The sequence below is a fragment of the Canis lupus genome, chromosome 14 (assembly GCF_011100685.1).
Source record: "Canis lupus familiaris isolate Mischka breed German Shepherd chromosome 14, alternate assembly UU_Cfam_GSD_1.0, whole genome shotgun sequence".
In the NCBI taxonomy this organism is placed as follows: Eukaryota; Metazoa; Chordata; class Mammalia; order Carnivora; family Canidae; genus Canis; species Canis lupus.
Window position 1 is genome coordinate 9,675,872 of NC_049235.1, and position 26,831 is coordinate 9,702,702.

Sequence of the window (26,831 nt, forward strand, 5' to 3'; positions counted from 1 at the left end):
TAGATATCAGAAGGGTCAACTGGGTGAACTTCACCTCAGGTAGTACGGGAGAGATGTGAGAAGAGAATAGGAAGGGAAAGGAAATATGAAAAATAAGATATCTCTGAATTTTTGCCTTGGAGAAAGTGGCTAATCTGAAAGCCACAGAGTTATTAAAAGGATGGAGGATTTGTCCAAAATTTGACTTTGTCAAAGATTTTGGTTTTGGCTGAGTAGGAAAGATTTTCTATTTCTTTCTTTCTTTCTTTCTTTCTTTCTTTCTTTCTTTCTTTCTTTCTTTCTTTCTTCTTCTTTCTTGTTTTTCTAAAGATTTTATTTATTTATTCATGAGAGACAGAAAGGCAGAGGCATAGGCAGAGGGAGAAACAGGCTTCCTCTTCTTGGGACTTGATGTGGGACTTGATCCCAGGACCCTGGGACCATACATTGAGCCAGAGGCAGATGTTCAACCACTGAGCCATCTGCATCCCAGGAAAGGTTGTCTTAAGAAAAAATAATTACAATTCAAGTTATAAAGGAAATTAGAAAGTCAGAAGGTATGCCTGGTTCTAGGGCTACCAGCTAAGAATGGGTGTGTACTTTGCATAAAGCCACCACATTTAAGAGTTTGTCATTCATATCTTAAATATTTACTAGTATGTGGGATGATTTGAAGATTCCTGGCTTCCAGGCTGTGTCCATTTAGAAAAAAATCTCTTCCATATAAACCCATTACTGTAGGCATGGCTGTGTACACAGATCATACTCTGAGTTTGCACTAAGTTTACTCCCTTTCTTCACCTACTTGATATTCTTAAATGTTCTGGAATTCCCACTTACCGCCCCCCCCCCACCAACAGATTCGATCGTGACACAATAATCTGATTATCACATTGGCCCAGGGTAGCAGTGGTCTCAGACTTGAATGCTGTGTCTTGGGACCATTATATCTTACGTGAGTATAAGCTAATGGGAGTTGGTACAAAAAACTCAAACACACATATTTCCTCTCTAAATGTACCTGTGTGAGCATTAATAGATACCATAAGTTAATTATTCTAATCCTGAAAAATGAGTGAAAAACTACCTGTAGATAAATACCTGAAACTGAATGTGTGCCTTACTTTGTAGCACACAACTTGATTTAGCCTATCCAGTAAAGGAACACAGTAGGCCAGTAGCTTTGGTTTAATCAAAATGTCAGAAATGAATCCTTACAGTTCTTTTAAGCTTTTCTTTCTTCTGCTTTTTACTTTCAATCTGTCTCCATGTTCCATAAATTCTACTTTCTAAATACTTCTCCCTTCTATTCTTGCCTTTAGAATTCTACCACTAGATATTTCTTTCAAACCCTCATCATTTCTTATGTGATTTACTATATTCATCTACTAGATTATTTTGTTTATTAATCAATCTTTTTTTCTTTAAATGTTTTTTATTTGTTTGTATTAGAGAGAGGGAGAGAGAGAGAAAGTGGAGGGAGGGGAAGAGGGAGAAGAAGACAGAGAATCTCAAGCTGACTCCACACTGAGTATGGAGCCCTATGTGGGGCTCGATCTCACGCTCCTGAGATCATGATCTGAGCTGACACCAAGAGTTGGATGTGTAACTGAGCCAATATTTGTTTACTATCAGTCTTTGACACTCTGACACACCTCAATAAACTTTTGAGACAGAGGGAAAGAGGGACACCAAGGGAAGGGGAAGAGAATGACTGCTTTTTTGTTCTACACTGAACTTCCATCATGTGCTACACTGTTCAACATGCAGTAAGTGAGCAAAACATATGTTTAAAGAATACACATATGAATGAACAAACAATGAATAAATGAATAAACTATTGCATGCATCACTGGAAAGGTGTATTCAGCTTACCATCCTGTAGGCTGTAGTCATAATAATTTTTCAAACTGTAAATCTAACATGTCACTCTCATCTTTGATTTTTGTTTTTTTTTGTTTTTTTTTTTACTCCTTGGCCTTAAATATGAAGCCTACATGATGTGGGATAAATTTAGGAACATATTTTATGCCAGCTTTCACCATTCACCTGATGTTTAGTCCATCCTCAATCATTTGACTTTTTGCCTTTCTCTGAAAACACTATTTCTCTCATCTCCATATCTTCATGCACAACATTCTTTTTGTTCAAATTCCTCCATAGCAATTCTTTAGACTTTTACTTTGAGAAGGAAACTGAACACTCTGCTTACTTCTATCACAGGGTTACTAAGTCTGTTGTGATTTGGGGTTCAACATTGCTCTCCCACTTTGGAAAGTGAGTCCCTCCAAGGTAGGGATAGAGTTGTTGTATGCCCAGGGCTTTTTTTTTTTTTTTTTAATTTTTTATTTATTTATCATAGTCACAGAGAGAGAGAGGCAGAGACACAGGCAGAGGGAAAAGCAGGCTCCATGCACTGGGAGCCCGATGTGGGATTCTATCCTGGGTCTCCAGGATCGCGTCCTGGGCCAAAGGCAGGCGCCAAACCGCTGCGCCACCCAGGGATCCCTGCCCAGGGCTTTATACACATCCTTGCTCTTAATAGATACATAATATATATTTAGTGGATGGGGAAAAAAATGAACCATGATACACAACAAAAGGTGCACTGGTGCATTCAGATGCTTGTACAAGGTTTAATTTGGGGTACACATCTATCATTGGATTGAAAGTATTCTCTTTTCTTTTTGGTACCCAGTTATTCATAGGTAAGGAATCTAATCATAAGACTTAAGGGACTTGAGATTTAATATTTTAACCTTGATTTCAATTGATAAATAAAAATTATAGGTTTTTCCAATCAAGGTTTGGGACAACATAGCTGTATTTTTTTCCCCTCAAAAACGACAGTACTTACCGCACTCACTTGCATGCATTTGAATTTGCACATCTTACTCAAAAGTTATACTGATGGTTTTAGAGACATTCAAATTACAAACTAATAATCTGGTTCTACAAGGATGTTGACGATTTTAGGAATTCTAGTGTTTTATTCTACATCCGTATGAAATTTGACCAGTCAATTAACTTATCAGAGCCTCAGTTTCCTTGAATGTAAGCTATTGACAATAACATCTAAGTCACAAAGTCAGTGATGATGATGGTGATGATGATGATGTTAATGCCATTTATTTAACATTTACTATGTGCTATCTTCTATTATAGGCACTTCTGTGACTTATTTAATTCCTAAAACATGTGAATGAAATATCGTCTTCCTTATGTGAGTATAAAAAGATAATTGCCTAAGATTTTATAGCAAATGATAGAAGCAGAATGTAGGTTAGTCAGATCCCAAAGTAAACTTCCTATGACAAAGTCTTCCATGCACAATATACCTAATTTCTAGGTAATTGTGCATATTGGGGAAAAAAGTATTGATTTTTAAATAGAAATCCCTGCTGAGAAGCTAATAAATATGATTCATGAATGGATTGTATAACTGCTCTTATCTCTTCTCCTTGAAGAGGGTTATTATACTGATTTCTTTCTTAATTTACTACAGGGAACTAATATTCTATTATTTATTCCGTTCAGATACCACAATAATGTAATACCATAGAAATAAATTGAAGTATTCTGAGTAGAGAGCAAATAATTAACATTGCTTCAGCTGTGTTCCACAGGGTGAAGGAATGTTTCATGACTTAAAAGCTCGTTTGGCTTTTAAATATATTCATCTCCTGAAATGCAGTGGTATTATTAACAAATTTTCTCTTCCTTTGTTATTTCTTGAAGCAATCTTAAACTGGGTTTTTTTCTACCCATGATAAGGGAAATAGGTATGTAATGTTATTCAAAAATAGGCCTTTATCTCCTTTTAAGGTCCCCCTGAGGTATACTAAAAATTTTTTATCATATATAATTTCTTTTAGTTGGGTACTATTGTAAATCAACATCATCATCATCAGTATCACCATCATCATCATCATCATCAACCCATCTACCTTGTAATGAGTTTTCATTTTTTTCAAATTGTATGGATTCCAACCTAATAGTTGACTCATGCATATTCCTGAACAAAGAGCTGTGGACAGACCATACTGCCTTATGTAAAACAATGCTTACTCTGGATTTTCTTGAGTCAAAGAGGTGGTGTGGGGAGGCAAGTGAAGGGACTAAATTAAAGAGGAAGAAAAATGAGAAGAAGGAAAAGATAGGATAAGTCAGAAATACTAATTCCAAACACATGAACATTCTCCACTTTACTACACAACCTACCTCCTATCAACTTTTTTTAAAGGCTGTCTACTGTATATTTCATATATATATTTTGCCATAAAGTTTCCAATCACACCAAATGAAATTGCGAGAAAAGGGAAAATTATATTTGTAATTCCACTAAAAGGATAAAACATTAAAATTACAGCAAATCTTACTATCTCTCCACAATCACATCAGAGCTAACTATACTTGTATATCAATCAGGATAGACTAGATAATAAACTATGCCCTAAATGATAGTCATGCAAAAATAGCAACAGTTTATTTCTTACTTATGGTAAAAGTCCATATAGGTAGACACTCATAGACCCAGAATACCAGAGTAGCCACCATTTTGAAGTTTTATAACTTCCATGCTAGTAAGAAAAGTGAGATTTCTGGAAAATCTCACAGGAACAACTAAATGCTTTACCTGAATAGAAATGACATTACTTCCAACTACATATCATTGGATACAGTAATTTATCTGGTCCCATTAACCCAGAAGGCATGAGAAAGTGTAGAGAGCTACCATCTACTTAGAAGGCATAGTAACCAGAAACACTGGTGAACAGCAATAATGACCACTTTATCCTGATATTACTGTTTATCTTCTTCATGAATACATGCATGTGTATTTATCCACTTTCCAAATATATTATATAGTTTATGTTTTTCATTCTTTATAGAAATTATACTTTACTATGTTGTACTTCCTGAGACTTGTTTTTCTTTTTGATCATACATTATGGTATGATCCAAAATGATACATGTAGCTCATGTTTGTTCATTTTCATTGCCTTAAATTATTTCATTATCTACACAGATCACAAGTTTATTTGTCCAGTTTTCTATTGATGGATACTTGTGCTATTTCCTTTTTTCCCCTCTTCTTGATCATTACAAAAACATAAAAATTCTCATACAACGCGGATCCCTGGGTGGCTCAGCAGTTTCGTGCCTGCCTTTGGCCCAGGGTGCAATCTTGGAGTCCCAAGATCGAGTCCCACATCAGGCTCCCGGCGTGGAGCCCGCTTCTCCCTCTCCTCTGCCTGTGTCTCTGCCTCTCTCTCTATCATAAATAAAAAAAATAATTTTTTAAAAAAAATTCTCATACAACTAGCTATGTAAACTTGTATGAGATTTTTTCCCTGAGTATATAATTTATGATATTATTTGTGAGTCCTAAAATATTCACTATTCACTATTCCTTAAAAAGGTCAAATTATGCTTTAGTCTACTTGGAACTGATTTTTACATATTTTATGAAACATATTTAATTTTAAAAGTTTACACATAAATATCCAACTATCTAGAAGCATTTATTTAATAATTTGTTCTTTCCTCATTAAGGCAGTATCTTTATCAGATACCAAGTTTACTGTGGTTTTCTTCTTGAGATCTTTTTATTTATACATTGAACTATATATCTCTGTTTCCATCAATGTCACACTGCTCTCACAACAATCATGTGGTAGGTTTTGATATCTGGATTGAAGTATTCCTACTTTGTTCCACTTTATCAGAATTACCATGGTGGCTCTTGGTCATTCACGGCACCCATGTAAAATTAGAATCACTGTTAAATTCCACAAAACAGGGGATCTCTGGGTGGCTCAGTGGTTTAGCACCTGCCTTTGGCTCAGGGCATGATCTTGGAGTCCCGGGATTGAGTCCCGCATCAAGCTCCTTGTATGGAGCCTGCTTCTCCCTCTGCCTGTCTTTGTGCCTCTTTTTCTCTGTGTCTCTCATAAATAAATAAATAAATAAATAAATAAATAAATAAATCTATCTTAAAAAAATTCTACCAAACAATCAGAATTTTATTTTTTATAATAAATTTATTTTTTATTGGTGTTCAATTTGCCAACATACAGAATAACACCCAGTGCTCATCCCATCAAGTGCCCACCTCAGTGCCCATCACCCATTCAGCCCCACCCCCCGCCCTCCTCCTCTTCCACCACCCCTAGTTCGTTTCCCACAGAGTTAGGAGTCGTCATGTTCTGTCTCCCTTTCTGATATTTTCTACCCATTTCTTCTCCCTTCCCTTCTATTCCCTTCCACTATTATTTATATTCCCCAAATGAATGAGAACATATAATGTTTGTCCTTCTCCGATTGACTTACTTCACTCAGCATAATATCCTCCAGTTCTATCCACATTGAAGCAAATGGTGGGTATTTGTCATTTCTAATGGCTGAGGAATATTCCATTGTATACATAAACCACATCTTCTTTAACCATTCATCTTTCAATGGACACCGAGGCTCCTTCCACAGTTTGGCTATCGTGGCCATTGCTGCTAGAAACATCAGGGTGCAGGTGTCCCGGAGTTTCACTGCATCTGTAGCTTTGGGGTAAATCCCCAGCAGTGCTATTGCTGGGTCATAGGGCAGGTCTATTTTTAACTCTTTGAGGAACCTCCAGACAGTTTTCCAGAGTGGCTGCACCAGTTCACATTCCCACCAACAGTGTAAGAGGGTTCCCCTTTCTCCGCATCCTCTCCAACATTTGTTGTTTCCTGCCTTGCTAATTTTCCTCATTCTCACTGGTGTGAGGTGGTATCTTATTGTGGTTTTGATTTGTATTTCCCTGATGGCAAGTGATGCAGAGCATTTTCTCATGTGCTTGTTGGCCATGTCTATGTCTTCCTCTGTGAGATTTCTGTTCATGTCTTTTGCCAATTTCGTGATTGGATTGTTTGTTTCTTTGCTGTTGAGTTTAAGAAGTTCTTTATAGATTTTGGAAACTAGCCCTTTATCTGATACGTCATTTGCAAATATCTTCCTCCAATCTGTAGGTTGTCTTTTAGTTTTGTTGACTGTATCCTTTGCTGTGCAAAAGCTTCTTATCTTGATGAAGTCCCAATAGTTCATTTTTGCTTTTGTTTCTTTTGCCTTCGTGGATGTATCTTGCAAGAAGTTACTGTGGCCAAGTTCAAAAAGGGTGTTGCCTGTGTTCTCCTCTAGGATTTTGATGGAATCTTGTCTCACATTTAGATCTTTCATCCATTTTGAGTTTATCTTTGTGTATGGTGCAAGAAAGTGGTCTAGTTTCATTCTTCTGCATGTGGATGTCCAATTTTCCCAGCACCATTTATTGAAGAGACTGTCTTTCTTCCAATGGATAGTCTTTCCTCCTTTATCGAATATTAGTTGACCATAAAGTTGAGGGTCCACTTCTGGGTTCTCTATTCTGTTCCACTGATCTATGTGTCTGTTTTTGTGCCAGTACCACACTGTCTTGATGACCACAGCTTTGTAGTACAACCTGAAATCTGGCATTGTGATGCCCCCAGATATGGTTTTCTTTTTTAAAATTCCCCTGGCTATTCGGGGTCTTTTCTGATTCCACACAAATCTTAAAATAATTTGTTCTAACTCTCTGAAGAAAGTCCATGGTATTTTGATAGGGATTGCATTAAACGTGTATATTGCCCTGGGTAACATTGACATTTTCATAATATTAATTCTGCCAATCCATGAGCATGGAATATTTTTCCATCTCTTTGTGTCTTCCTCAATTTCTTTCAGAAGTGTTCTATAGTTTTTAGGGTATAGATCCTTTACCTCTTTGGTTAGGTTTATTCCTAGGTATCTTATGCTTTTGGATGCAATTGTAAATGGGATTGACTCCCTAATTTCTCTTTTTTCAGCCTCATTGTTAGTGTATAGAAATGCCACTGATTTCTGGGCATTGATTTTGTATCCTGCCACACTGCCAAATTGCTGTATGAGTTCTAGCAATCTTGGGGTGGAGGCTTTTGGGTTTTCTATGTAGAGTATCATGTCATCGGCGAAGAGGGAGAGTTTGATTTCTTCTTTGCCAATTTGAATGCCTTTAATGTCTTTTTGTTGTCTGATTGCTGAGGCTAGGACTTCCAGTACTATGTTGAACAGCAGTGGTGAGAGTGGACATCCCTGTCTTGTTCCTGATCTTAGGGGAAAGGCTCCCAGTGCTTCCCCATTGAGAATGATATTGGCTGTGGGCTTTTCGTAGATGGCTTTTAAGATGTTGAGGAAAGTTCCCTCTATCCCTACACTCTGAAGAATTTTGATCAGGAATGGATGCTGTATTTTGTCAAATGCTTTCTCTGCATCTAATGAGAGGATCATATGGTTCTTGGTTTTTCTCTTGCTTATATGATGAATCACATTGATTGTTTTATGAGTGTTGAACCAGCCTTGTGTCCCGGGGATAAATCCTACTTGGTCATGGTGAATAATTTTCTTAAAGTGCTGTTGGATCTTATTGGCCAGTATCTTGTTGAGAATTTTTGCATCCATGTTCATCAGGGATATTGGTCTGTAATTCTCCTTTTTGGTGGGTCTTTGTCTGGTTTTGGAATTAAGGTGATGCTGGCCTCCTAGAACGAATTTGGAAGTACTCCATCTCTTTCTATCTTCCCAAACAGCTTTAGTAGAATAGGTATGATTTCTTCTTTAAACGTTTGATAGAATTCCCCTGGGAAGCCATCTGGCCCTGGACTCTTGTGTCTTGGGAGGTTTTTGATGACTGCTTCAATTTCCTCCCTGGTTATTGGCCTGTTCAGGTTTTCTATTTCTTCCTGTTCCAGTTTCGGTAGTTTGTGGCTTTCCAGGAATGCGTCCATTTCTTCTAGATTGCCTATTTTATTGGCGTATAGCTGTTCATAATATGTTTTTAAAATCGTTGTATTTCCTTGGTGTTGGTAGTGATCTCTCCTTTCTCATTCATGATTTTATTAATTTGAGTCTTCTCTCTCTTCTTTTTAATAAGGCTGGCTAATGGTTTATCTATCTTATTAATTCTTTCAAAGAACCACCTCCTGATTCTGTTGATCAGTTCCACAGTTCTTCTGGTCTCGATTTCGTTGAGTTCTGCTCGAATCTTTATTAACTCTCTTCTTCTGCTGGGTGTAGGATCTCTCTGCTGTTTTTTCTCTAGCTCCTTTAGGTGTAAGGTTAGCTTCTGTATTGAGTTCTTTCCAGCTTTTTTTTTTTTTTTTTTTTTTTTTCTTTCCAGTTTTTGAATGGATGCTTGTATTGCGATGTATTTCCCGCTTAGGACTGCTTTTGCTGCATCCCAAAGATTTTGAACGGTTGTATCTTCATTCTCATTAGTTTCCATGAATCTTTTTAATTCTTCCTTAATTTCCTGGTTGACCCTTTCATCTTTTAGCAGGATGGTCCTTAAGCTCCACGTGTTTGAGGTCCTTCCAACCTCTTGTTGTGATTTAGTTCTAATTTCAAGGCATTATGGTCTGAGAATATGCAGGGGACGATCCCAATCTTTTGGTACGGTTCAGACCCAATTTGTGACCCAGTATGTGGTCTATTCTGGACAAAGTTCCATGTGCACTTGAGAAGAATGTGTATTCAGTTGAGTTTGGATGTAAAGTTCTGTAGATATCTGTGAAATCCATCTGGTCCAGTGTATCATTTAAAGCTCTCATTTCTTTGGAGATGTTGTGCTTAGAAGACCCATAGAGTATAGAAAATGCTAGATTGAAGTCACCACGTATAAGTATATTATTATCTAAGTATGTCTTAATTTTGGTTAATTGATATATTTGGCAGCACCCACATTTGGGGCATATATATTGAGGATTGCTAAGTCCTCTTGTTGGATAGATCCTTTAAGTATGATATAGTGTCCCTCTTCATCTCTCACTACAGTCTTCGGGGTAAATTTTAGTTTATCTGATATAAGGATGGCTACCCCTGCTTTCTTTTGAGGACTATTCGAATGGTAAATGGTTCTCCAACCTTTTATTTTCAGGCTGTAGGTGTCCTTCTGTCTAAAATGAGTCTCTTGTAGACAGCAAATAGATGGGTCCTGCTTTTTTATCCAGTCTGACACCCTGCGCCTTTTGATGGCGTCATTAAGCCCATTCACGTTCAGAGTTACTATTGGAAGATATGAGTTTAGTGTCATCATGATATCTATTCAGTCCCCGTTTTTGTTCATTGTTCCATTGGACCTCTTCTTAAAGGGGAATTTTGAGAGTCCCCCTTAAAATTTCTTGCAGAGCTGGTTTTGAGGTCACATATTCTTTTAGTTGCTGCCTGTCTTGGAAGCTCTTTATCTCTCCTTCCATTTTGAATGAGAGCCTTGCTGGATAAAGTATTCTTGGTTGCATGTTCTTCTCATTTAGGACCCTGAATATATCCTGCCAGCCCTTTCTGGCCTGCCAGGTCTCTGTGGAGAGGTCTGCTATTACCCTAATACTCCTCCCCATAAAAGTCAGGGATTTCTTGTCTCTTGCTGCTTTCAGGATCTTCTCTTTATATTTGAAATTTGCAAGCTTCACTATTAAATGTCGAGGTGTTGAACGGTTTTTATTGATTTTAGGGGGGGATCTCTCTATTTCCTGGATCTGAATGCCTGTTTCCCTTCCCAGATTAGGAAAGTTTTCAGCTATGATTTGTTCAATTACATATTTCGGACCTCTGTCCCTTTTGGCGCCCTCGGGAATCCCAATTAAATGTAGGTTTTTCTTCCTCAGGCTGTCGTTTATTTCCCTTAATCTATCTTCATGGTCTTTTAATTGTTTGTCTCTTTTTTCCTCAGTTTCCCTCTTTGCCATCAACTTGTCTTCTATGTCACTCACTCGTTCTTCCACCTGGTTAACCCTCGTCGTTAGGACTTCTAGCTTGGATTGCATCTCATTCAATTGATTTTTAATTTCTGCCTGATTAGATCTAAATTCTGCAGTCATGAAGTTTCTTGAGTCCTTTATGCTTTTTTCTAGAGCCACCAGCAGCTGTACAATAGTGCTTCTGAATTGGCTTTCTGACATTGAATTGTAATCCAAATTTTGTAACTGTGTGGGAGCGAGGACTGTTTCTGGTTTTTTCTTTTGAGGTGAGGTTTTCCTTCTAGTCATTTTGTTCAGTGCAGAGTGGCCAAAAACAAGTTGTATCGGGAAAAGGAGAAAAAGAGAGAAAAGAAAGAAGGAAAGAAAAGAGAACAAGAAAAAAGAAAAAAGGAAGAAAAACAGAAAAAAGAGAGAAGACAAAGAGAAAGAAAATGAAAGAAAGGGAAAAAAGGGGTAGGGGAAGCAAACAGAAATCAAAAAGCAAAAACAAAAACAAAAACAAAAACATGGGGATGTATCTTCTGATTCTGTATACTGTAAGTCCGTTGACTTCCCCTGGAACTTTCCAGTGCTGCTTGGTCAATAATTTGTTTTTCCCCTGTCCGTCTAGCTGGTCTTCTGGGGGAGGGACCTGTTGTGCTGATTTTCAGGTGTTAGACCTTGGGGGAGCTGCTCTGCCCCTGCCTGGTGCAGGGCTCAGTGGGGGTTGTTTACCCCGTGAGGCCCCAGGAGGAACAACCGCAGTGGCGGGGCCAGCTCTGGAGCCCTGGAGTCAGTCCCTGCAGTAGCTCCAGAGCTCTCCGTCTGCAGGGCCTGGAGGCTCCGGGCGGGGCCGCTGATCTGTTCAGCTCGGGGCAGGAGCATCCTTGGGGTCCTGGGCCTTCCCGGCACTGCCTGTCCCAGGGGGAGCCGGATCCTGGGCTGTGTCCCGGCACCCTGTTCTCCCGGGTCTGCGCTGTTGGATTCGCGCTCCCCCGCAGCCCCCTCCGCGGAGCCGCCCCCGAGCCCCCGGAGCTGCTCCCTCCCCGCAGCCCCCTCCGCGGAGCCGCCCCCGAGCCCCCCGAGCTGCTCCCGCCCCGCAGGCCCCTCCGCGGAGCCGCCCCCGAGCCCCCGGAGCTGCTCCCGCCCCGCAGCCCCCTCCGCGGAGCCGCCCCCGAGCCCCCCCGAGCTGCTCCCGCGGCGCAGCCCCCTCCGCGGAGCCGCCCCCCGAGCCCGCCCCAGCTGCTCCCCCCCCGCAGCCCCCTCCGCGGAGCCGCCCCCGAGCCCCCCAGCTGCTCCGGGTCCCGCCGTGCGCTGCAGCCCTTAGGGAGCTCGGCGCACTTTCCTGGGGCGCAGGTGTCTGTTAGTGTCCCCGGAGCCCGAGGCCATCCCCGCCCTCCTGGGTCCTGCTCCAACTCCCCGCGAGCCCCTTTCCGCCCGGGAAGGTTGGTGCAGCTCCTGCTCCTCCTGGTCGGGGCTCTCCTGTCCTGGGGACACTCACCCCGGCCTCAGCCCGGCTCCTCGCGGGGCCCCTCCCCCTTGGAGGCCTTTGTTTCTTTCTTTCTTTTTCCCCGTCTTCCTACCTGATAGAAGCGCGAACTCTTCTCACCGTAGCATTCCAGCTGGTCTCTCTTTAAATCTCAGGCTGAATTCGTAGATTTTCAGGATGATTTGAAGGTTATCTAGGTAATTTGGTGGGGACAGGTGACTTGGGGACCCTACTCTTCCGCCATCTCGCCCCTCCTCTCACAATCAGAATTTTATTGTAATTAAACTGAATTTATAGATTAATTTGGATAATACTAGTTTCTTTACAACATTGAATTTACTTATCAAGAACAGTAGATATATCTCCTTTAGTTAAAACTTTTTTGATGTCTTTTGATTGTAATTTTTTCCCAAACAATGAATATATTTATCTTTTACTCAAAGATCTTAAATATCTTTTGTTATAATTATCCTTAAGTATATTCTATATAGGGCAGCCCTGGTGGTGCAGTGGTTTGGCGTTGCCTGCAGCCCAGGGTGTGATCCTGGAGACCCAGGATCAGTCCCACATGGGGCTTCCTCCATGGAGCCTGCTTCTCCCTCTGCCTGTGTTTCTGCCTCTCTCTCTCTGAATAAATAAATCTTAGAAAAAAAAGTATATTCTATATGTTATTGCTAGTATTATTTACATTCTGGTTTTGGTTACATTTTCTAATACTTTGCTACAGATATACAAGAATGATCTTAGTTTTTATATCAACCATATATTCACAGAGATTGCTGATACTCTTATCAGCTCTATTAATTTGTAGAGATTTAAATTTTCTACATAGGTGATGTTACAGTTTTTCAATATGGCATGCCCTTTCTACGTTTCTCTCTTTAAAACTATTCTTCTTGTTACACTACGCTGCCTAGAACCACAAGTACAGTATCAGATAAAAGTAATGATTCTTATATTTCTTTAGAGCTTTCTGTTCTAATGTTTAACCCTAAAGTGTAATGTTTGCTATTGCATTTTTATAAATATTCTTTATCAGCTTTTGGAAATTTCTTCCATAGCAAATATTTTAAGGTTTGTGTTTTTGTTTCATTTTGCTTCTTTTTGGTAGTTTGGGTGCTGTATTGTTATCAAAACTATAAGACCTAAATCTAAATTAACATAGCTAAGAATTGTCAAGGTAAACATTTTTTATTAATTTTTTACTCCAAGACTTCATCACAAAAGAGAAAAGTTTCCTTGACTGAACATCAAATTTTAAAAAATCATTTGTCTTTTATTAGAATCAGTAATCTCATTTTTAAAAAACTAAGACATAAGTAGCAAACTATATTCACATCTTGCTAAGAAATAGAAGCCTAGAAACTTGAGGATGAAAAGGAAGACTTTAATTAATTAAATCTCATTTCCTGCCTTTTTTCCTAACTTTATTGATGTATAATAGACAAATAAAATTGTATATATTTAAATACATTTTATTGTATATTAAAAATATATTAAAATACATATTTATGTATTAAATATATTAAAATGTATTAAATACATATTTATATACAATGTGATATAATTTTTAAAGATATATTTATTTATTTGAGAGAAAGAGAGAACACCCGTGGGGGAGGGGCAGAAGGAGAGAGAATCTCAAGCAAATTCTCCACTGAACATGAAACCCAAAGTTGGGCTCGATCCCAGGACTCTGAGATCATGACCTGAGCCAAAATCAAGAGTCGGATGCATAACTGCCTGGGCCACCCAGGTGCCCCAATATATAATGCGATATTTTGATATGCATATACAAGTGAAAAGATTACTACAGTCAAGTCAATTAACATATCCCTCACCTCACATAGTTAACCATTTATAGGTATATGGTGAGAACACTTAGGATCTACTCTCATAGCACACAGCAACTATGCAATATAGTATTATCAACTATAGTCACCATGCTGTACGTTAGATTTCTAGAACTTATTTATCCTGCACAACTGAAACTTTGTCCCCTTTGACCAACATCCTTCCATTCCTTCCACTCCCACAAATAGATTTTAAAACTGTTTATTTCTAGTTTTTGTTTTTATTGAGATTGTGACCATTTGAGGATCCAGGCTTTATCTGTGCCACCCCTCCCACTTACCCAACTTGAATTAGCTCCAAACTGGTCTCCTATTTTTTAATTCATGCTAAAACCAAATCTCCTTTTCACTGAGATTGGCAAGTAAACAACTGAATATATTCCCAGTTTACCATGCTTGCTTTCTGCTTCCTATTCTTTTTTTTTTTTTTTCATTTATCTCGATATATCTACTACTTTCTTCTGAGTTCTGACATACCTTTAGGAAATGAATGGTATATTACATCCATAATTGTTCCATGCTTCACAATAAAGTTCAAAAATGGTATTAATGTAGTTAATTATTTCTGTAAAATAGTCTTGACACAACCTGGATGAGACTAATCACAGTACGAGATAATTTGATTTGAAGATTGTTAAGAGAGAGGTAGTAGGAAGGGGAAGGAAAGAAAAATTGAGTCAGTTTCTGGGCTTTCCCCTTCTTGGCATTCATCTATTTACTCATTCATTCATTTGTTCAGTAAGCAAATATTGAAGGTTGGCCATTAAGCAATAGTTTTTAATAAGGATACCTGGTTGGAGTTAAATCTGAGCAGACATCTGATAAAGGAATGAGAGTTAATTAGAAAATCTAATAGAGGAGAACAGGGGCAAGAAAGAAAATTGTAGATAAAGTATCTTAAAAGTCTGGAGATTTGAAGGTTAACAACTCCATAATTACTTGATTTGCCTTATAAAGTATATCTTTGTTGTTTTTGATTCATTGTTTTACTTTATTTCAAGAAATTCAATAATCACTTATTTTATTTATCCTATGATACCACTTTATAAGACATTGAAATATGTGGACTTCTAATTTCAGATTTACTGCCTCAGAGATTTAGTAGCACTATTTTTTTTTAGTATCCTTATTTTTTGCTCCCAACTAAAATTAACAGGCAATTTTTTTTGTCAGTTTACTTCTAAAAGAGTATTAAAGTATCAATATAGGTCTTATGTCAAACACCTGCCTTTCAATCATCTGACTGAATTTACACTTTGGTTATCTCTATTTGTATGTTTTCTAATATATTTAGATGGATATGTTTTCCTCAACCTAAACCTATAATTAGCCATCTTCACATCAATCTCACAGATCATGCAGGCTTCCATTATGCTAATTCTATCAAGAACTATATTTTCTCTTCATTTGGCAATAATGTGTCCCCCAAAAGAGGGATACATAGCAACTCTCAAGTGCAATGTAAATTGGCCCTCTCAGCTTCAGGATTTTGTACTGAATTTATGTCTCAGGGGTTGTACTCTATTTTTGGGCTCCATCTATATAGCAAGGCCTTAAATAATTATTCAAAGAATGTCCAAGTTTGTTTGGCTTAATCATTATACCAACAGTGTGCAGGAGTTTGGAAAGCAATTTAAGAGTGCCAGAAAATATATTTTCATGTTAAAATATTAAAGCCTAAATATTTGTATAAAGCAAACCACAAGAATTACCTGAACAGAGAATGAGAAAACTTTTAAAATTATAATGAAGGACGTAGGAGATGATCTGAATAAATGCAGAGACACATCATGCTCTTGGGTGGTATAATTTGATTTTATAAAGATGCCTATTTTCATAAAATTAATTTGTAAAATTTTCACTGAGATTGTTTTGTGAAATTTGATAAACTTATCATTAAATATTCATGGAAGAATAAAAGTGCATGAACAGCTATCTAAAAATTTAGCAAGAGTGTTTTCCAGATGTTGGCGAGGAACTGATTCATTAAATCTCCCTGGCCTTCCACCTAACACTAACACAAAGAGATATTAGATTAATGCATTTTAAAACGAACTATAGGTACACTTAAGGTAAAACTATGAGGTTAACAGAAGAAAATGCAAAAGAATGTATTTGGGGTTTTCACCTCTTCTTTCTAATTTCACCCTCTTCTCATTTTGATTCTAATCCTCTATCTTTTCCTCCTCTTTCAGCAATTGATTTAAAAAGAGAACTAAAAGGCACCTCCTAAATCCATTTTCAATGTCAATCTTGACTATATTTTCAATGAGTCAAACACATGTGTTAAGGAGATCCTGGAGTTGGAAACAATATATTTATAAATGTCTATGTAAATGTTTAATCTTAAAAATTAAAATTTGGGGGGGCTCCTGAGTGGTTCAGTTGGTTGAACATTGGACTCACTTCGTAATCTCAGGGTCCTGGGCCTGTGAGCCCCAAGTCAGGCTCCATGCTCGGTGCAGAGTCTGCTTTGTCCCTCTCCCTCTGTCCCCTCCCGGTATTCACATACACTCTCTCTAAAATAAATAAATATATAAAATCGAAAGAAAGAAAGAAAGAAAGAAAGAAAGAAAGAAAGAAAGAAAGAAAGAAAGAAAGAAAGAAAGAGGGATCCCTGGGTGGCGCAGCGGTTTGGCGCCTGCCTTTGGCCCAGGGCGCGATCCTGGAGACCCGGGATCGAATCCCACATTCGGGCTCCCGGTGCATGGAGCCTGCTTCTCCCTCTGCCTGTGTCTCTGCCTCTCTCTCTCACTCTCTCTCTGTGACTATCATAAATAAATAAAAATTGAAAAAAAAAAAAAACAAAACAAAAACGAAAGAAAGAGAAAGAAGAAAGAAAGAAAGAAAGAAAGAAAGAAAGAAAGAAAGAAAGAAAGAAAGAAAGAAAAAGAGAACGAATGAACTATGTTGCTTTTGGGGCACCTGGGTGGCTCAGTCAATGAAGTGTCTGACTCTTGGTTTTAGCTCAGGTTATGATTTCAGGGTCCTGAGACTGAGCTCTACATCAGGCTCTATGCACTCAGCATGCAGCCTGTTTGAGATTCTCTCTCCTTCTCCCTCTCTCACCCCGCCCCCCCATTCATGAGCTTTCTCTCTAAAATAAATAAATAAAATCTTTTAAAAAATCACCAAAAATAAAATTTGATTTTTTTTCTCTAATTCTTACATGCAGTTTACATCATACAACTACACTGATTATCTAAAATGAAGTGAAATTAAACCATCCTAGTCACATGAGTCTGAGTACAAATTAAGTGAATTATTCAGGAAAACAATGACCTCTTTGCCAATACATAAATGAACTTGTGTGTGTGTGTGTTTTCTGATGGAGCGACAGAGTGTCAAGTTATTTTTCCAGTACAATAAAGCTCCTCTAGCTCCCTAAGAGCTGTAGCATGTCAGAGGGCATGAACAGAATGAAATTAAATTTGTCCTCAAAGGAATAAACTTGTGACCTTGGCCTCATTAGTTGTGTGGTGTGCTCTGAGTTAACAAGTTGTAACCTAAACAATTCATTATTGTATTCATACACTATAAATACCCAAGTAATTTTGCACATAAGGAAAAACAAATAGTTCTGGTCTCCCATCTGGCTCACTTCTATGACCCGAAAGGTGTTTACTGCCATTCTTTGTGTGGAGAGAAGTCAGGGGCTGTTGGTCCAAATACCGACTTGCCTTCAGTGTCTTTCTCACTTTTCAGGAACTTGAACAAGTCTTGGTTTACTCATCTACTATAATTTTGGTTATAGAGAATGCTCAGGCTATTGATTATCAAAAATTCAAACTCTGGGCAGCCCCTGTGGCGCAGCGGTTTAGTGCCGCCTGCAGCCCAGGGTGTGATCCTGGAGACCTGGAATCGAGTCCCACATTGGGCTCCTTGCATGGAGCCTGCTTCTCCCTCTGCCTGTGTCTTTTCCTTTCTCTCTCTGTATGTCTCTCATGAATAAATAAATAAAATCTTTAAAAAAAAACAACTCTTAAAATTATTAAAAAAAAAATCAAACTCTGATTGAAATGTCTTCCTCACTGTGTAGCCTCAAGCAATGCTGAGTGATGGCAATTCTCCATCTCAATGACAATGCAACACAAGTCACCACTGAAGCCAAGTCCACAGGTAACTGCTCAGCAACCACTTGTTGAGGGATTACAGCATTCAGTGTTCCATTGACTTTTATGCAGGCTTTGCTTTAAGCTCTGTCACTTAAACCACGTGTTTTATATTCTTTGTACATTTCACAAGGCATGGCAGAGAGACTAAGAGTTTAAGAACCAATTCTGTCAGGAAGTTTTGGGACTCTGCCTAAGTCACCTAACCTATCTGGGTCACAAATTCTGTAACTGTAAGATTAAAGTGTTGGACTAGGTGACCTTGAAGTTGCCTTCAAGCTCTGATATTTATGATTTTAAATTCAGGGTGGGGGGGGGAAATCCCACCAATGTCCTTATAAAAACAAATTTTGCTCAAGATCTCTATCAGAGTTTAGACCGGGGGTAGAAACTTTAAGAAAGAACCTACTGCAGTGGTTGCTAAGGAAACCGGCTGCAGAGTGATTCAGGTTATTAATCAGTAATATCTTCCTAAGTAGTTAGCCATGGTGGCAGAAATACCACCATAGAGCAAAATCCTTTTGATGGGATTGCATGTATAGTGGTTTCTGATTAAAATGTAAATCCACATGGAGGTATTAATATATTGTTAGCTATTAACAATTTATTACATCAATTTTCAAGTGTAGGGACCAACCAGGTACATTCTGAAATGAGAAAACGAAGAAGGGAAGATCTAGAGTATGGCAAATCTGATGGAGGAGAAAAAGAGAAGATGTAGTTTCACCGGAAGGACTGTCAAATAGGGGGAAGCTTACACAGATTTTCGGGAATCCAGGGGAAAGAAGCACCATGATGAGGAAAGAGAGATGGTAAAACTAGAAGCAGGGGAATGCTGAGGTTAGCATGTTTGACAGTGGTGCCCTGTAAGTGGGGTGAGTAGATAGAAAGAATAACAAAATTCATTGTCTAAAAACTCAGAATATTATTTTCTTCTAATTCAAGGTCTTACACAGAGCATGTTCTTCTAATTCAAGGTCTTACATTCTGATTCTTAATATTATGTTATTAAGATAAAAACAAAGAAAATTTCTTAGTGTGAGAACAAGGCTACATTTCAATGTTTATTTCATTAAGAAACCATCAGAGTTTAATATCAGCATGCCTAAAGGAGATTTAGTTCTAATTTTTGAATCAGAGGATATAAACGGGAAGTTTAAGTAGTCATGCCCACCAGACATTAAGACCAAGTAGTTTGTTTTATCTGGTTTTACTTTTTCCCAAGTCTTATATTAAATTGTTCTTATGAAAACTATTACACATAACCAGGTAGCTCAGGCTCAGTTTGGAGTTGATGTTTCTTGGAACTAATAGAGATTTGAAGGTTTTATTCTCTGACATATTTGGACAAAACTTTTTAGAGTATTTCAGTAAGTTCATTAATTTTCTTTCACTGCATAAATAAACTAAGTGGAATTTCTTCAAATAAAGTGTTATACCAAAGAATAAAATGACTCAATACAAGTTAATACTTATTTCATATCTGTATCACCTTAAGTATACATACAGTGTTCTTTGGTCTTATCAATTTAGAAAGTACAAATCTAGGTATACCATTAACAGCTTGGCCTGAGATCATTAAGTACTCTAGAATATATAAACTACATGTTACATGAAGACCTCCTGACATCTAATGTTGGGAGTAAAACATCAAGTTTATGCATTTGGAATGCACTCTACATATGAGAGAAAATTATAAGGTTGATCCAGAACTTTTGTCTGCTTCTTGTTTTCAAGTACTCTAAATTTTAGTTCTCTTCCAAGATTATCTCCCCAAACTTCAGACTTGTTTATCTCAATATCTACATGAGACTGTCTAAAGGACATCTTAAATAAAACAGTCTTTGCTTTACATGGTCTCAGTATTCACAAATTTCAGTCTCTACAGTTTTTTTTATTTTTATTTTTTTGAAGATTTTATTTATTTATTTGAGAGAGAGAGTAAGAGAGGGAGAGAGAGAGAGCATGAGTAGGCTGAGGGGCAGAGGGAGAAGCAGACTTCCCACTGAGAAGAGAGCCTAATGTGGGGCTTGATCTGGGGACTCCGGGATCATAACCTGAGCTGAAGGCAGGTGCTTACCCAACTGAGTCACCCAGGTGCATCCAGTCCCCACAGTTTAGTTAAATTATATCAGTCTTCTGAAAACATGTTCAAATTCCAGTTACCATAAAATATTAACTCTAAGTAATTGCATAAAATATAGCCTTTACTGCTATCTCTTTAGTCCACAAATAGCTACATAAATGGTAGATACATTTTATAATCAGTGACCAATCATGGCCCTTCTTTCAAATTCAATTGTGACTGGGTGCCATGTATTTGCACAGACAGCAAAGCATGTGGTTGCATTACCTCCCCAAAACAAACCCATGTTATATTTTACAAAAAGGGATAATTGACAGAGGATATTGACTAACGATGAAGAAAGTGTAGCAAAGAAACAAAAAATGAAGGGTGCCTACGTGGCCCAGTTGGTTAAGCCTCTGACTCTTGATTTCAGCTCAGGTCATGATCTCAGGGTCGTGAGGTTGAACCCCAAGTCAGCCTCTGTGTTCAGCTAGGAATCTGCTTGAGATTCTCTCTCTCCATCTCCCTCTGCTCCTCCCAATGTGCACTTGCTCACAAACTCCCTCCCTCTCTCAAATAAATAAACAGATGAATATTTTTTAAAAAAGATACAAAAAGTGATAGCTCATAAAACTAGAAATGAAATTAGAATACAACCAACATGAAGTTACAGAAAACAGAGCTGATTTTGTGAATGTTAACATTCTCCCACTTTGAGACACTATACATATGCAGCCAGAGGAGCTTAGTGAAAGCAAACATACTGACATAAGTGTGGAAAGTGGTTGTAACAGAGGAGATGAAGATGTCCCAGAGAAAATGATGCCAGTGAGGAAATGCATATTAAAAAAGTTTCCAGAAATTTTACAATATTGGAAGCTCAAAAGATCATAATTTGGAAAGGAATAGGATAATCTGTCAAGTCATGATAGAGATACTTGTTCCATATTGCAAGCTATATGCTAAGAAAGTAAGCACTGTTCAACTTGTTTTTGATAAGCTTCTTTCCTATAGGAAATAAACATTCTAATTTTCAGTATTCTTTTTTTTTTTTTAATTTTTATTTATTCATGATAGGCACACAGTGAGAGAGAGAGAGGCAGAGACACAGGCAGAGGGAGAAGCAGGCTCCATGCACCAGGAGCCTGACGTGGGATTCGATCCTGGATCTCCAGGATCGCGCCCTGGGCCAAAGGCAGGCGCCAAACCGCTGCGCCACCAGGGATCCCTAATTTTCAGTATTCTTAATGTTTTAAATTTTAGTGTACTGAACATTATTTTTGTACTTTTTCATTTCCCTATATGTTATTAAGAGTAAGAGAGTTTTTAAATATTTTGATAAAAACTTTTAAAGGTGGTGACACAATTGTAATTTCCCCATTGGTTTTAAAATTGTTTTGCCTGCTTTCAGCTAACATGATCAGTTTAAGGTCCCACATTACCACGTGAAGAGAGGACTGCATATATTAACAGTTCCAAAACTGAACTTCTGAGCTTCTCCTAAAAATTCACTCTACCTGCAGTGATTTCCATCTTAGGTCATGGCAACTGCATCCTTCACTGCTACTTAGATCCAGAGCCATGGAGCCATCCTTGACTCCTCTCTTCCCTTCATATTTCAACTCAAACATGCCAGCAATTACTGTTGGCTCTACCAGCAAAATGCATGCAGAATTAGATGTCTCTTCACTTCCTCTATTGTTACCACTATGATCCCATCACCATCATCTCCATCTCTTACATGAATTATTTTTTTAAAGATCTTATTTATTTATTAGAAAGAGAGAGACAGAAAGAGAGATAACAATGAGGGGGAACAGCAGGCAGAAGGAGAGTATGAAGCAGGCTCCCCGCTGAGCAGAGAGCCCAACAATGGGGCTTGATCCCAGGACCCTGGGATCATGGGCTGGGCTGAAGGCAGACACTTAACCGATTGAGCCACCCAGATGCCCCTCTTATGTTAATTATTGCAAGAAAATCAACTGGGCTCCCAACTTGCATTCTTGCTACTTGCTTCCAGAGTCTCTTCTCAAACCAGCAGCCAGAGTGACTTAGTTGAAACATAAATCAGATCCTGTGAGTCTTTCTAAGAACAAACCAGTGGCTTTCCAGTTCTCTCACAGTAAAAGCCAAAGTCTGTCTATTTCAGACTAGAAGTTCTGAAATAATGTGTACTCCCCACCCTAGACTTCACCACAGCCATGCTTCTTCTCTGATTACATTCATTACCCCTTCTTCTCAATGCCCTGCACCAGTCACACTACCCTCCTTGTCTCTGAAACACAGTCCCGCCTAAGGACTTCACACCTGTTGTTACTTCTGTCATACAATCCCCCCAGATATCTCCTTCATCACCTTCATATGGTTACTAAAATGACACTTTCTCAGTAAAGACTGCCCTAACTACTCAAATTAAAACTGGAAATCTCCGTCCCTGCCTAATTCTACCTTACATTCCCCCTGCCAAAGCACCTACCTATCACCTATTACACACTGTAAATTTACCTTTTATTTTATTACCAGTCTTCCCCTCCTTTTCTGCAATAGAATAGAAGCTCCACAAAGGCAGAGACTTTTGTTATTTTCACTTATGCATTTCCAAAGCCTTAAACCATGTCAGGCGCATATTTGGCACTCAATAAACATTTGTTGAGTAAATAAATGTAATGAATGATGCACAAAAATATATGTTGTCCCTGTACTCTTAAGAAAAAAGAAAAAGAAAGAAAGAAAGAGAAAGAAAAAGAAAGAAAGAAAGAAAGAAAGAAAGAAAGAAAGAAAAGGAAAGAAGAAGAGGAAAGAAAGAAGAAAGAAAGAAGAAAGAAAGAAAGAAAGAAGAAAGAAGACAGAAAGAAAGAAAGAAAGAAAGAAAGAAAGAAAGAAAGAAAGAAAGAAAGAAAGAAAGAAAGAAAGAGGCTATATATTCCAAGGGCTTTTTCTTCATAACCCAGCTCAAGAGGTGTCAGAGGAAATGTTGCTTAGAGCTGTGAAAGTAGAATCTCCAAGGTAGGTGGGTGGGGACGAGGGGTTTGACAGCAGAAGACTGATTATAATGAGATGAGCAGTTCTCTCAGATTATCCTGAGAGGAGAAGAGTCTTCCCAAGGAGCTAAGCATAAGGACTGTGTGATTACCGAAGGTGCAGAGGAGAGAGAGCACATCAGAATAGTCTGTATTTGAGACAGCAGTGCCGAAGGAAGAGAGATGTCCTGAGTAATTTTAAGCAGGTACAATTAGCAGGAAGCTTCTTGGAAGAGAGATGTTTAAGCAGGAATTTTCAGTTTTCTTGTCAAGTACATGCTGACACTTTAAGAAAATCTACATTAAAATTTGCATTTTTCTTCATAAATTCTCTAGGATTCTGGAGGAGTCAATAACTCTTGTTTCATTAATGCAAAACTGTAAAGTTCCAGGCCAGGAAGGGAGTTGGATAGAACCTTATTTTGTTTATAATCACAGAATCACAAACTATATCTGTATTCAGAGCTCTTCTCTCTCCTTCCTGATCAATATTTTTCCATAGTATCCTCTATTCAATGGGCAAATCAGACATCAATCCTAGGAAAAATGAGGAGGGATTTAATTAATGATTTAAGGAAAATATCAGACAAAAGTGATATCTTATATTGGATGGAAGATAAATACCATGATCTATTTTATTTAAAATTTAATTTTATTACTCACTTGGCTGGAATCCCTGGTTTATCTTGAGTATTTTATTAAACATCATTAAATAAGTCTCTGTTGCCACAACCTCTGGGACACAGTATATAGAACTACCCATGTGAGAAGCAGCTAAGTTACAAATCAGCAACCGAATTTAGAGGATCGCCATCAAGGTTTCCAATTTGGAGTTTGTAGTTGAAACCACTGTTAGTTTTCTGTTCATACTGTCATGATTTATATGGATGTCGCTCTAGGTCAGAAGGCATTCCTTGGTAGCATATTTTTCTTTTTCTCTTAGTTTTTTAATATAGTTGACACACAGAGTTACATTAATTTCAGGTGTACAACATAGTGATTCAACAACTCTATACGTTATGCTGTGCTCACTACAAGTGTAGCTACCATCTGTCACCATACAACGCTATTACAGTACCATCAACTATATTCCCTATGCCGTACCTTTCATCCCCATGACTTATTCATTCCATAACTGAAAACCTTTACCTCATACTCCCCTTCATCCATTTTGCCCATGTTCTCACCCTCCTCCTCTCTGACAACCACGTTTGTTCTCTGTATTTATGAGTCTGCTTTACTATTTATTTCTCTGAGGTGCCTACTAGGATAACCTGAAATAGAATCATGAGCACCCTACACGTCCTATTCTAGAAACCTATCATGCAAATTTGGTAATTATCCATCCAGACGTTTGAAGTTGATTCAAGAACTGGAAAAAAAAAAAACAACCCACACATTTAATTTTTAATTTTGTTTTCACATTTGGGATATATTTCATTATACCCGAAACCAAAAATAAAGTACAAAGAATTTTTCAGAATACCATTCCAGTTGGTAACGTTTAGAAAAAGAGTTCCAAATGACATACTGATATAATCTTTACAAATACACACATACATATATGCCTTATTTTATGATGACAGTGAAGATCTGTGTTTGAGTGTATGTGTCCATTCATAAAATATGTGAATTATTTCACTCATTATTTATTTATTCCACTAATTTGTGTAAAACATTCAGTCCTGGGATATAAATGTGAGGACAGCAACAACTATCTGCCCATGCCCGAATCCAGATTACAGAGAAGATAGCCGGGAGATTCCCAAGGACATAGAGGGATCAGATAAGCTGAGGATTTCCACTAAGCAGAGGAGGACAACAGTCAGTTGACTCTAATGCTTTACTAAGCGTCCAGAGGAGGGAGCAGTTTTATAAACTATTTTCATTATGAAGTTCCCTAAGGAGGATTCTAGCATCCATCCCTCTTCCCACAAGTCTGGCATTGTTCTGTGTCCAGCCACCACCGGTGAAGGGTGTTGTTCTCCAACACCAGCAGAGAGTGAGCTGCAGATTCTTTATCCTTCTACCTCTCCCCACTCCATATTTCTGCTCCTAATGTTTTCTTCTGGGCAAAAAGGGGAAGAAATAATAATGACACATTTGAAAAGCCACTAAATTTCTACCTTGGATCTTTGTTCTATCTTAATTGACCCTTGGCATAAAACTCTCTGCCATGGAACAGACATAAAGAACCATATTTATGACTTTAAAATTCATATCCAAGAAAATATGGCACTTAAATATTTCCAGTCTAATGCGATTTTCATCTCCATATAAAATTTAAAAGGCATCATCTTTCAAACATAATTTAGAAGGCAGTGGGCGATGGTGAAAAGGTAGGGCTTTTGCAGTATGAAAGACCTGGGTTTAAATTCCCACTCTGTGGGAAGTTGGAACTCTGTGATACCTGGCAGATTCCCAAGCTGCTATAGTTATCAGGTTCCTTATCTGTGTTAAGGAACTAATGAATCTTGAATATAGAAGAGAGAGGAATAGATTTTAAATACAGAATAACTTTTCAATGATTATTTATTCCTTCCTATTGAACAGATATGAACATGATCTTTAATTTCCACATTCTTTAAACTGAGGAATGAAAGGTAATAACATTTATTGAAAACTTACTATGTTTCAGGCACTGGGTTAAGTGCTTTCATAATCCATTAATTATACTAATTACATTACATTAATCCATTTAATTCTTATAATTAACTTTATAAGTTAGGAAATATTGTTATCTTTTTTTTTTATAGTCAAGGAAAATGAGGCATGTAGAGTTGCAGAATGTACCTGAAGTTGAAAAGCAGATGACTGGAGTCTGCCTGGCCCATCTCTTCTGTGTTGACATCTACTAGACTATAGCCCTCTTCACTAAAGCAGACTTTTAAATCAGTGTTATATGAAATTTTAGGGAACGATTTCCACCTAAAATAGTGAAGCACTTCATTAAAATATTCCTATCCTGTTTATCATTTAAATTATTATTGTTGAGTTACAGCAAAAGGTTATTTCAAGTAATAAATGAAAAATCCTGAATTCAGATGGTAATACTAAAACTGAGCTGACTGCCAGACTACCAAATGTCACTAAACTCTACCTGTGATCAACTCTTTTCTAATTTTCTGCATCTCTGGGTTAGATATGCTTAATTATCAAAGTTAATCTCAATATTTCCAAAGTATTTTGCTATAAATAAGTGACAGATTTTTATTTAGAAAGGTGCTATGCAACTTTCTATCTCACTAAGACTTAAAAATAATTATATTTTCTTTTAGGTGGAAGGCCACACTTCTCAAAATAAGAAATTAAATATACTTAATTTTCTTTAAAGAAAATCAAAGAAGATGAAGATTCTAATATATCAGGTCTTTGGCAAAGGAAGATAAATAATTTATTTACTCTGAGTAGTAACAAGCTACCTTCCTGTGTTGGAGACATGTGGTATGCGTGTGCTTGCATGCATGTGTACATGTATGATTGTTGGAGGTGCAGCGCATTGGTCATGAAGCTCCTTAGACTAAGTCTGATCTGGTGATTCTCA

The 26,831-nt window shown here is 37.9% G+C and overlaps 1 long non-coding RNA gene across 1 annotated transcript; it reads left to right on the plus strand.

Moving 5' to 3' along the window:
• Positions 1-881: 881 nt before the first annotated feature.
• On the plus strand, positions 882-25,892 carry LOC111098661. Its single transcript, XR_005369155.1, has 4 exons — positions 882-934; positions 3,145-3,202; positions 18,127-18,206; positions 25,841-25,892. It is a non-coding gene; the product is annotated as an uncharacterized LOC111098661 (long non-coding RNA).
• The last annotated feature ends 939 nt before the right edge of the window (positions 25,893-26,831 follow it).